Genomic DNA, 12,710 nt, shown 5'->3' with positions numbered 1-12,710 from the left:
CATTCACTGCCCCCCGAAAAAAGGAGCCATTCACTGCCCCCCGAAAAAACGAACTATTCACTGCCCCCCGAAAAAACGAACTATTCACTGCCTCCCGAAAAAACGAACTATTCACTGCCTCCCGAAAAAACGAGCCATTCACTGCCCCCCGAAAAAAGGAGCCATTCACTGCCCCCTGAAAAAACAAGCCATTCACTGCCCCCCGAAAAAAACGAACCATTCACCAGCTCATCTACAAAACAATATACAGGTGCAGACAGACCCAGAACAGCAGGAACTAGAAGAGGAATTGGCAAATAAGATGGAAGAAAGAAGAAAAATGGACATGAAAGAGCGCCCAAAGCTGACTAAACTAAAGGAGAATACAAAATTCAAAACTATGCCAGCAACTGTAATCACTGAAGAAGAAATCAGAAAGAAAATGAGTGAATACAGTAACTTCAAGGCACCTGGCATCGACAAAATCCCAAATTTTTGGCTGAAAAGACTGACAGCATTACACCAACATTATGCTGTGGCTTTCACAAAAATATTGAACGGAGAAGAGGACACACCAGACTGGATAACGACTGGGAACACAAGCCTAATTCCAAAGACCAAGGAAACACAGCTTCCCAACAAGTACAGACCCATCTGCTGCCTAACAACAACGTACAAATGGCTGACAGGAATCATAGCTGATGCCATTTATGAACATCTTGACACTGGTGGCTACCTGGAAAATGAACAGAAAGGATGTTCCAGAAGAAGATTAGGAGCTAAAGACCAGTTACTGGCAGACAAATCTATCCTGGAGAATTGCAAAAAAAGGAAGAGGAACCTCAGCATGGCTTGGATTGACTACAAAAAGGCATTTGACAGTGTACCACACTCCTGGATCATGAGGTCCTTAGAACTCTACAACATCAATGAGGAAATAAGATCTTTACTGAGAGCACAAATGAACAAGTGGAACACCACCATCACCCTCAACCACACAGAGGGACAAATAACAATCCCAGACGTAAGAGTTCAGAGTGGGATATTTCAGGGAGACAGCCTTTCACCTCTCTTATTCTGCTTAATCATGGACCTGCTCAGCAAAACCCTGAAGGAGCATGGCATCGGATATGACTTAAGTAGAGACACAGGAAAGACAAACCAAAAACTTGTGAACCATCTGCTGTTCATGGACGATTTGAAAATCTATGCCGACACAAAAAGGGGACTCAGTCAGCTCATGGAAACTGTCCATAAGTTCTCAAAAGACATTGGTATGGAATTTGGACTGGATAAATGCTCAAAATGCACAATCACAAAAGGTAAAAAAGACAAAAACCAAAAACATACAATTGGATGAAGGGAGCTACATTGAAGATCTGGCTGTAGACTCCACATACAAATTACTTGGGAATTGAACAAAATGCTACAATTGAGCACAAGAAAATGAGAATGAAAACAACACAAGAATACCTAAACCGCTTAAAAAAGATCTGCACAGTTGACACCAAAAAACAAGATCACAGCCATAAACCAGTTTGCAATACCAGTGGTGACCTATGGGTTTGGCAAAGTTGACTGGCCACAACGTGAACTTAATAAGTTGGACACAAAAACCAGGAAGATGCTCACCCTCCACAAAGTCATATACAGAAATCAGTGCATGGACAGAATATTTCTCCCTCGCAGAGAAGGCGGTATGGGTCTCACTGAAATCAACCAGGCCTACAGAGCATCGATAATAAGTATTGGACAGTACTTAAAGAGCTCTGAAGAAGAAATCGTAAAAAAGGTCTTATCCGAACGGACCTCAATCTCTAAACTGGAAAAAAACTTTGGTGGAGAACTTCTACAAGAGAGAGAAAGTAACAGTCTCATGCCTGCAACAAAACTTGCAAGACAGACCAGAGAACAATACAGCAAAAGAGAAGGAAAACATCGAGTGGAAAGATGGAAACAGCACAAAAGAGCCGGACGTTTCCAAGAAGAACTCGAAAAGGAATACAATGACAAAGTTGGATCAGTGCAGTGGCTAAAAAATGGAGAACTTGGTTTTGATGGAGAAAGAATTCTGATTGGAGCACAAGATCAGGGACTTCTAACAAATGGCTTCAAAAAAATGGCAGGGATCTCACAGAATGATAAATGCAGATTCTGTCATACAGCTGTTGAGAGTATAAACCATCTAACTTCAGCATGCCAGATCCTCATGGCAGACGGACATTATACATCCAGACACAACAAGATCTGTCAATATCGCCACTGGAAGGTCTGCAAGGAACTGGAGATGGAAGTCAAAGAACATGTTTGGGAGCACGAGCCAGCACCAGTCTCATCCAATGGAAAAGTAACTGTCTTCTACAACAAAGAGATCCCAGCAGGAAGACACATCGAAGGAGGTGCAATCAAACCTGATATTGTCATCTGGAAAAAGCAAGAGAAAAAAAAGCCAAAATCATCGATGTGACAGTCCCCAATGACTACGGCCTGAATCGAGCGGAAAGGGGAAAGATCTCGAAATACCAAGACCTGAAAAATGACCTACGAACAACACGGTCATTGAAAGACATCGATATCATCCCAGTTGTGGTGGGGTCAACAGGCCTGATGAAAAAAAACCTGAAGAAATACCTTGAGGCAATCCCCGGTCACCCAAGTGCACATGAGGTGCAGTTGTCTGCAATTAAGGGAACGATCTCCATCTTGAAGAGAGCCCTCGGATACAATGCCAGCTCTGGTTAGGATAACTATAGAGCCTAGGGTGCAACTTTAGACCCCAGGTTTGGGGCCCATTGCATTCTATTAAAAAGACATCAAAGATAAATGAAAAAACAGAAGTAAACCACACACCTGTAGCCAGTGTGGGAAAGGCTTCCAATTTTTATGTCACAAAAAAAACACCAACTCATCCACAACAGGAAGAAACCGTACACGTGACCAGTGCCGGAAGAGTTTCCGCCAGGTATCGACATGTCGCATTCACCAGCGTATCCACACGGGGCACAAGCCATACTCGCGCCAGTACTGTGAGAAGTCCTTTATTACATCATCGAACCTGAAAGCACACAAGTACGTTCACGTTGGAGAGAAATCTTACCACTGCGATCAGTGCGACATGAGCTACGTTCACCGGAACTCGTACGTACGACACAAACGCAGACACAGCGGAGGCAAAGCGCACGCTTGTCAACTATGCTCTAAAACCTTCACGTCTTTGTCCAGTCTGTCCGCGCATAAACTCATCCACATCAGGATCAAACTGTACTGGTGTGGAGAATGTCAACAAGGCTTCAGCACCTTAGCTCACTGGAAGAGACAGAAGATGTTCAAAGGAAGGAAACAATGCTCTTCCGACTGCATGGTCAAACTCCTTTAATGTAACCATTGTTGTGGTACTTTTGCTAGTATTACAGGCTAAACGCAGACACTTTAATCGAATCAGCAGCTACTACTCTCCAATAAAGGACACGAGGACCTGAGAAAAGAGGAAATTCTCTGGCCTACTGGCCAATCAACACGCAACACCCACTGGGTTCAACAGCGAATCGAGAATTTATTCTCAATTTTTGCTCGTTTTTGAAAGAAATGAAATGTATGTCTGAGATCCTGTGTAGTGGCCCCAACAAGTATTGGGATTACTCCCCAATTCACATAATGAATGAATGAATGAATTTATTCAGACAGACACAAACATTGAACATCGGATCTGTCATCAAAACATCACATTCACCTTATTTTTCCAATACAAAACAATACAGAAAAAAGAATAACAACAAAAAAAATGCATGTCTGAATTTAAAAAAACACCAACTCATCCACAGCGGGAAGAAACCGTACACGTGACCAGTGTAATTCCAAGATCTGATCTGTGGTCCACGTGTCATGTTCTTGGGTATCATTGAAAACTGATACTTGTGTCATCTGTTTTAATGTGAACACTTTCAGTGGCGGAAATAAAGTTTCCCATATAACGGATCATAAGTACAGTACATTAGCAGTTTGGAATGCGTCTCATCCTTGTGATCCACTTAACATTGGTGTGTTCGTGGGTTTGGGAGTCTTCAACAGTGTGTGTGATGGACTGTGCAGAAGTTCTCAGACCGACCATCTGATGTAACAACTTACTGAGAAATCTTATAAATTGCTGAAAATTTTGGTTGGACAAAACAAAGGCTTTGATCAAGGAAGCACAAAATCACTGGCAGCAGGATTCTCTCACAGCAGACAGGATCCAAGGAGAAGCATAATAGTACAAGTGAGAGGCATAACTAGGAAGAGAGAGTAAGTGCACAGTATCTGTACTGAGTATCGACTGGAATTCTAAAGTAGAGACTCAACAAGTAGGTAAGACCAAGAGAAACAAGATCCTGGAGCTTTCCAGCCACAATAAAGCTGTTAGTGACAGTTTTATGCCACTGTGCAGAGTCCCCAAGTCCAAGTCCTAGGTATCCGAGCCCAAAGCCAAGTCACAACTGGAGTATTATACAAAGTCTATTGTAGTTCCCTTAGACTCACGCGTAATTTCTAACCACAGCCAAGCTGCCTTATATCATCTTTAGCAGTGTGTTGGGATCAGACATTAATATGTCACCTGGGCGAAGGAGTATAATAATGGCTGGGTAGATTTCTATACATTAGTACTTATAGGTGTAGTGCAGCATGTGTCTATGTTTGCGTGTAGTACTGCGGTGACTAGAAAACAATGCCCTCAAGGATTTTGTGCACACAGACCACCGTATGTGTGTGACATTACCAGCACTTTTTGTTTGGTGGGACGTAAACAATGTGAAACTAGTTATAAACGAGCCTTACGCACTAAAACCAAGCACACTAACCACTTGGTTGCCACTTGATTTTACACACCGATTATTGAATCGGTGTGTAACTTTGCAAAAACAATGTCGGACTCTGTCGTGTTCTCTGGGCCCCTCCCCAATCGGCCCGGGAGTGACATGTTTAGCCGCATGTTCTCCCTGAATTGCTGGCTGTCTGAGTGGTGTCCAAAAAATGAGGTGGGCTTCATAGATAATTGGCAAAGCTTCTGGGGAAAACCTGGTCTTGTTAGGAGAGACGGCATCCATCCTACTTTGGATGGAGCAGCTCTCATTTCTAGAAATCTGGCCAATTTTCTTAAATCCTCCAAACCGTGACTATCCAGGGTTGGGACCAGGAAGCAGAGTTGTAGTCTTACAAACCTCTCTGCAGCTTCTCTCCCCCTGCCATCCCCTCATTACCCCATCCCCGTAGAGACGGTGCCTGCTCCCAGACCACCAACAACCAGTAAAAATCTATTTAAGCATAAAAATTCAAAAAGAAAAAATAATATAGCACCTTCAACTGCACCACAGACTAAAACAGTTAAATGTGGTCTATTAAACATTAGATCTCTCTCTTCTAAGTCCCTGTTAGTAAATAATATAATAATTGATCAACATATTGATTTATTCTGCCTTACAGAAACCTGGTTACAGCAGGATGAATATGTTAGTTTAAATCAGTCAACACCCCCGAGTCACACTAACTGCCAGAACGCTCGTAGCACGGGCCGAGGCGGAGGATTAGCAGCAATCTTCCATTCCAGCTTATTAATTAATCAAAAACCAGACAGAGCTTTAATTCATTTGAAAGCTTGTCTCTTAGTCTTGTCCATCCAAATTGGAAGTCCCAAAAACCAGTTTTATTTGTTGTTATCTATCGTCCACCTGGTCGTTACTGTGAGTTTCTCTGTGAATTTTCGGACCTTTTGTCTGACTTAGTGCTTAGCTCAGATAAGATAATTATAGAGGGCGATTTTAACATCCACACAGATGCTGAGAATGACAGCCTCAACACTGCATTTAATCTATTATTAGACTCAATTGGCTTTGCTCAAAATGTAAATGAGTCCACCCACCACTTTAATCATATCTTAGATCTTGTTCTGACTTATGGTATGGAAATTGAAGGCTTAACAGTATTCCCTGAAAACCCCCTTCTGTCTGATCATTTCTTAATAACATTTACGCTGATGGACTACCCTGCAGTGGGGAATAAGTTTCATTACACTAGAAGTCTTTCAGAAAGCGCTGTAACTAGGTTTAAGGATATGATTCATTCTTTATGTTCTCCAATGCCATATACCAACACAGTGAGATAGATTATCTCGTCAATAGTTTTATATCCTCATTGAGGACAACTTTGGATGCTGTAGCTCCTCTGAAAAAGAGAGCCTTAAATCAGAAGTGCCTGACTCCGTGGTATAACTCACAAACTCGCAGCTTAAAGCAGATAACCCGTAAGTTGGAGAGGAAATTGCGTCTCACTAATTTAGAAGATCTTCACTTAGCCTGGAAAAAGAGTCTGTTGCTCTATAAAAAAGCCCTCCGTAAAGCTAGGACATCTTACTACTCATCACTAATTGAAGAAAATAAGAACAACCCCAGGTTTCTTTTCAGCACTGTAGCCAGGCTGACAAAGAGTCAGAGTTCTACTGAGCCGAGTATTCCTTTAACTAGTAATGACTTCATGACTTTCTTTGCTAATAAAATTTTAACTATTAGAGAAAAAATTACTCATAACCATCCCAAAGACATATCGTTCTCTTTGGCTGCTTTCAGTGATGCCTGTATTTAGTTAGACTCTTTCTCTCCGATTGTTCTGTCTGAATTATTTTCATTAGTTACTTCCTCCAAACCATCAACATGTCTATTAGACCCCATTCCTACCAGGCTGCTCAAGGAAGCCCTACCATTAATTAATGCTTCAATCTTAAATATGATCAATCTGTCTTTATTAGTTGGCTATGTACCACAGGCTTTTAAGGTGGCAGTAATTAAACCATTAGTTAAAAAGCCATGACTTGACCCAGCTATCTTAGCTAATTATAGGCAATCTCCAACCTTCCTTTTCTCTCAAAAATTCTTGAAAGGGTAGTTGTAAAACAGCTAACTGATCATCTGCAGAGGAATGGTCTATTTGAAGAGTTTCAGTCAGGGTTTAGAATTCATCATAGTACAGAAACAGCATTAGTGAAGGTTACAAATGATCTTCTTATGGCCTCAGACAGTGGACTCATCTCTGTGCTTGTTCTGTTAGACCTCAGTGCTGCTTTTGATACTGTTGACCATAAAATTTTATTACAGAGATTAGAGCATGCCATAGGTATTAAAGGCACTGCGCTGTGGTGGTTTGAATCATATTTATCTAATAGATTACAATTTGTTAATGTAAATGTGGAATCTTCTTCACAGACTAAGGTTAATTATGGAGTTCCACAAGGTTCTGTGCTAGTACCAATTTTATTCACTTTATACATGCTTCCCTTAGGGAGTATTATTAGACAGCATTGCTTAAATTTTCATTGTTATGCAGATGATACCCAGCTTTATCTATCCATGAAGCCAGAGGACACACACCAATTAGCTAAACTGCAGGATTGTCTTACAGACAAAGACATGGATGACCTCTAATTTCCTGCTTTTAAACTCAGATAAAACTGAAGTTATTGTACTTGGCCCCACAAATCTTAGAAACATGGTGTCTAACCAGATCCTTACTCTGGATGGCATTACCCTGACCTCTACAACCCCTGGCAAAAATTATGGAATCACCGGCCTCGGAGGATGTTCATTCAGTTGATTAATTTTGTAGAAATAAAGCAGATCACAGACATGACACAAAACTAAAGTCATTTCAAATGGCAACTTTCTGGCTTTAAGAAACACTATAAGAAATCAAGAAAAAAAGATTATGGCAGTCAGTAACGGTTACTTTTTTAGACCAAGCAGAGGAAAAAAATATGGAATCACTCAATTCTGAGGAATAAATTATGGAATCACCCTGTAAATTTTCATCCCCAAAACTAACACCTGCATCAAATCACATCTGCTTGTTAGTCTGCATCTAAAAAGGAGTGATCACACCTTGGAGAGCTGTTGCACCAAGTGGACTGACATGAATCATGGCTCCAACACGAGAGATGTCAATTGAAACAAAGGAGAGGATTATCAAACTCTTAAAAGAGGGTAAATCATCAGTCATTTAGAAAGGTGACTGAAAAAATCATCAATTAGAAAGGTCTTGTCTCAGAGTGATGCTGAAAAACTAATTCATGCATTTATTTCCTCTAGGCTGGACTATTGTAATTCATTATTATCAGGTTGTCCTAAAAGTTCCCTGAAAAGCCTTCAGTTAATTCAAAATGCTGCAGCTAGAGTGCTGACAGGGACTAGAAGGAGAGAGCATATCTCACCCATATTGGCCTCTCTTCATTGGCTTCCTGTTAATTCTAGAATAGAATTTAAAATTCTTCTTCTTACTTATAAGGTTTTGAATAATCAGGTCCCATCTTATCTTAGGGACCTCATGGTACCATATCACCCCAATAGAGCGCTTCGCTCTCAGACTGCAGGCTTACTTGTAGTTCCTAGGGTTTGTAAGAGTAGAATGGGAGGCAGAGCCTTCAGCTTTCAGGCTCCTCTCCTGTGGAACCAGCTCCCAATTCAGATCAGGGAGACAGACACCCTCTCTACTTTTAAGATTAGGCTTAAAACTTTCCTTTTTGCTAAAGCTTATAGTTAGGGCTGGATCAGGTGACCCTGAACCATCCCTTAGTTATGCTGCTATAGACTTAGACTGCTGGGGGGTTCCCATGATGCACTGTTTCTTTCTCTTTTTGCTCTGTATGCACCACTCTGCATTTAATCATTAGTGATTGATCTCTGCTCCCCTCCACAGCATGTCTTTTTCCTGGTTCTCTCCCTCAGCCCCAACCAGTCCCAGCAGAAGACTGCCCCTCCCTGAGCCTGGTTCTGCTGGAGGTTTCTTCCTGTTAAAAGGGAGTTTTTCCTTCCCACTGTAGCCAAGTGCTTGCTCACAGGGGGTCATTTTGACCGTTGGGGTTTTTACGTAATTATTGTATGGCCTTTCCTTACAATATAAAGCGCCTTGGGGCAACTGTTTGTTGTGATTTGGCGCTATATAAATAAAATTTATTTGATTTGATTTTATTGTGAATTTTGTAATATGAATAAATAATGTGTGGAAAATTAATCAGTGTTACAATCAAACTATGAATTCACCCCAAAACAATGACTCAGTTTTCAATTTTGGTCAACAACCACAATTAAATACCTGTTTGATTTATCTGCCCTCCACTGGTGTGGTAAATGAAGGTCAGCAAAAAAGAAAAAGAACATTTAAAAAATGTGCAGGGACAGTTTGGTCAAATCTAGTATCTTCTTAAAAAAAAAAAAAAAAAAAAAAAAAAAAAAGCTCTTTGGAGCGACTGAATCTATTCATTAAGTGGATGATCAAACTGATATTTAACTTAATTTTTTTATTGTCTGCATTAAATGGAACAAGACACGTTTTCTGATACTAGTAAACTAAAACATATTCGCAAAAAATAGAGGTGGTGTAGATACCACATATTTTAACATTTTATATCGACACAGGGGAAAAATGTATTTAAACTATAAATGTCAGATATTATTTACATTCTTACATGGCTTAACAAAAGCAACTGCAGCGCCACAGAAAACGTCAGGGCACAATACCTTCCCAACATGGCGGCGCTGCGGACGTGTCTGGATTCTTTTCCGCTTCAGTTTCTTATTAAAGAAAAATAATAAAAGTACAGTCATTAAAAAGAAATTGTTGCTGGTACATCACATATACAGTTAAACGATCGTAGGTACTGACATGCCGAAGTACTCGCAATCATGTATCTTTGGTTTTTCTTTTGAAACGGTGTCCGTCCGGATCAAAGGTCCGTCCTAAACAGCATCCTCCATAGTACAAATCCGCATCTGGATTTGGCACAGCTTTTACGGCGCATGCCTTTCCTGTGGTCTTGAATCGGGAACTTTGTTTTTGAAGCACGTTCACTGACCACTGAATGGCGCGACAGTTTGATTTTAAGACATAATGAAGTTAGACTAAAAATACAGATAAGATTTATTTTTAAATGTACAGTCAGCTACTCGCTAACATAACCGTTTGTATTTATATTATCTTTGAGAAATATCAAACTTTTCATTCATAAAGTTCATATATAGAAAACTATATGTAAAGTTGTACAACCAGCTCCTGCATTGTGCTCATTTTAATGATTAATTATAGCATTAGAGGTATGAAAAAAGCCTCTCATTAAATGCCATATTTCTGTAGAAATGAACAAATTACACGATATCTCTTGTATTTTTTCATTATTTATTGAGAAACTTTTTGAAATTGAAGTGTCGGTGCCTCTTATAATACGTGGTGTATCAAATGTTCCTTTTATGTCGACAAAAATGTTAATAAATAATTTGAATAAATGTTAGTCAGCCGCTGTTACATCCAGTAGTCAGTAGAGGGCAGCAAATCTAAACTCGAATCTAATTTAATCTCATCATTTTATTGAGATAATTTCCAGATAATGAGCAAAATTTTTCTCTGAACTCACGAACGGACTAAAATAACATCTGAAACAAAGACACTGAGACATAATCCAATCAAATTGTGATATTGGGGTCCGTCTCACTGAGAACAAATTTTTCTAAATATGTAAAACCTAACATGAATAGAGAAATTATCACCAAAAAAAAACCTGCAATGACAATTTTATTTTTCTTTCTTTTTTTTTTACATTTATAGTAGTCACAAACGTGTGTGTGTTTGTGTGTGAATGTGCCTGTGTATGAGTAAGGTGTGTACTTTAACTTATCTGTTTTAATCTCGTTTTTATGTTTTATTGTAAGTTATATTATGGGAAATGTGTGCAATATGCTGATGGATTTTCCATAATCATGCAAGCAGTGTACTGTTGTGTTGTTGTATTTATTGATTTTTGAGGCAGAAATGTTTGCAGAGCGCTTAAAGTCCAAGACAAATTTCCCTTTGGGGACAATAAAGTGTATCGTATCATAAAAGTGCATTAAGTGGAATATTTACCACATGGATTAATCATCTGCCTTTTTCTGAAATCCTCAAGTTAGTGCCCAAAAAAATGAAACAAGTCGAGCTGTAAGCAGAAATCTGGAAATGAAGTACAAATCTACAATAAATACATAAAGAAAAGAAGAATGTAGAACAGAAAGAGGAGGGAGGAACTCATGTGAACGTGCAGGATTTAATTTTTCATTACTACAGAAATATTATGGAGGTGAATTGTGCAGAATTCTTTACATCCCAAAAAGAACTCGTCAGGAATCTTCACTGGTTTGTTCTTTCTGCTTTTCTTCTTACGCCTTTACGTCTTACACAGACGGTGGACATGTTTATGTCATGAGATGTTTGTAAATCCAGCTACAGAGAGTCTCGCCAAAATATGAGCAGCAGGACAACAACTCCAAAATGAGAAAATGATTCATCTTTTTAATGACATTAGGTGGAAAAAAGCAAACACAAACTCGTGTCCTAGTTTAAGAATCACTACACATGCGCAATAACAATGTTGCCAGATCTTTCCTGTATATTTGTTTTGTAAATTGTTCTGTCAGTTGTGCCTGTATTATGGCCCAAGCAGAGGTCCCCCCCTTTGAGTCTGTTCTGCTTGAGGTTTCTTCCTCAAATCCTCAGAGGGAGTTTTTACCACTGTCGCCATGTGTGCTTGCTCTGGGGGTTGGTGTTAGACCTTATTGTGTGAAGCGCCTCGAGGCAACGTTGTTGTGATTTGGCGCTGGAACACACAATTCTCCTCGGTCCGTACCTTTAGCAGTCCTGCAGAAGATACGGATGTACGTATCCTTAGCCACTTCAAGAAAAGAAAAAAAAAAAAAAAAAACAAGTAACCATGTGGAAACCACCTGCTGAAGATTCAGTCTGATCTGCTTGTATATTTTCACCGAAGCCTGCAGATATTCCTCTGCTTGATTGGAGGTTTTACAGAGAGACTCTGCAGGATCTGTGTTTAAGGCCGAGCTGATCCTGAGTTCTCTTTGGGTATTTTGCGCTGTCCTCAGAATCTCCATGTGCTGTTTGGATCCTGTTGGAACCTCTCTGATGTTGGACAGCAGCTGCTCCTTGTCCTAGCTCGTCTGCCAGCGTCTCAGAGTCCACGAGCCAAACAGGTTTCCACAAAATTCTATGTTCTAGCTTTTATCAGCGAGCTTCAGTCACTGATTCTAAATATTTTGTTTCAGGGTCAAAATAAGTGGGTGTAGAAAATGAATTCAATTCAATCATCTTATAATGCACCAAATCACAAGAAAAGCCATCTCAAGGCACCTCACACAGAACAATTCAATAATGAACGAATGAATGAACATGATGGACACGGCAGCGTTACTCAGACAGAATCCACAAAGAACAATTATACAGAATAAGAAGACAAACAAGGAGAAACTGTTTTTTCTTTTCATTTTATTTATGCAGCTCCAAATCATAACACAAGTAACCTCAAAGTGTCAGATACAAATTCTGACATCGGTCACATTAGGGAACACACACACACACACACACACATCAGGGTTTTTGTAATTCCACAGCAGACTAGACTCAGTTGGGTGGTCATCTGCTTTCCTGTCAGTTCTCTCCACTGAGTAGTTCACCTTTTTTTTTTTTTAAATAGTTTTTTCTGCACAAGTTTCTGAAGAAAAAAACAAACAAAAAAAAAATCACCTCCAAACCTTCAACATCAGGAAGAGAAGAGAAAACTACCATATTTTAATCACTGTCGAAGAACCAAAAATAGATGGCAATTCGGCTTTTTAACTACAATTTTTATAAATCACTTACACTTAAGTTTTTGTTATCTCATATCATTACTG

At 39.7% G+C, this 12,710-nt stretch overlaps 1 long non-coding RNA gene across 1 annotated transcript; it reads left to right on the top strand.

The window, feature by feature from the left end:
• Positions 1-2,891: 2,891 nt before the first annotated feature.
• On the top strand, positions 2,892-12,635 carry LOC117531075. Its single transcript, XR_004566525.1, has 3 exons — positions 2,892-2,906; positions 6,988-6,992; positions 12,429-12,635. It is a non-coding gene; the product is annotated as an uncharacterized LOC117531075 (long non-coding RNA).
• The last annotated feature ends 75 nt before the right edge of the window (positions 12,636-12,710 follow it).

The sequence above is a fragment of the Thalassophryne amazonica genome, chromosome 1 (genome assembly GCF_902500255.1).
Source record: "Thalassophryne amazonica chromosome 1, fThaAma1.1, whole genome shotgun sequence".
In the NCBI taxonomy this organism is placed as follows: Eukaryota; Metazoa; Chordata; class Actinopteri; order Batrachoidiformes; family Batrachoididae; genus Thalassophryne; species Thalassophryne amazonica.
Note: the sequence above shows the minus strand (reverse complement) of the source record. Positions and strands in the feature narration are given on the sequence as shown.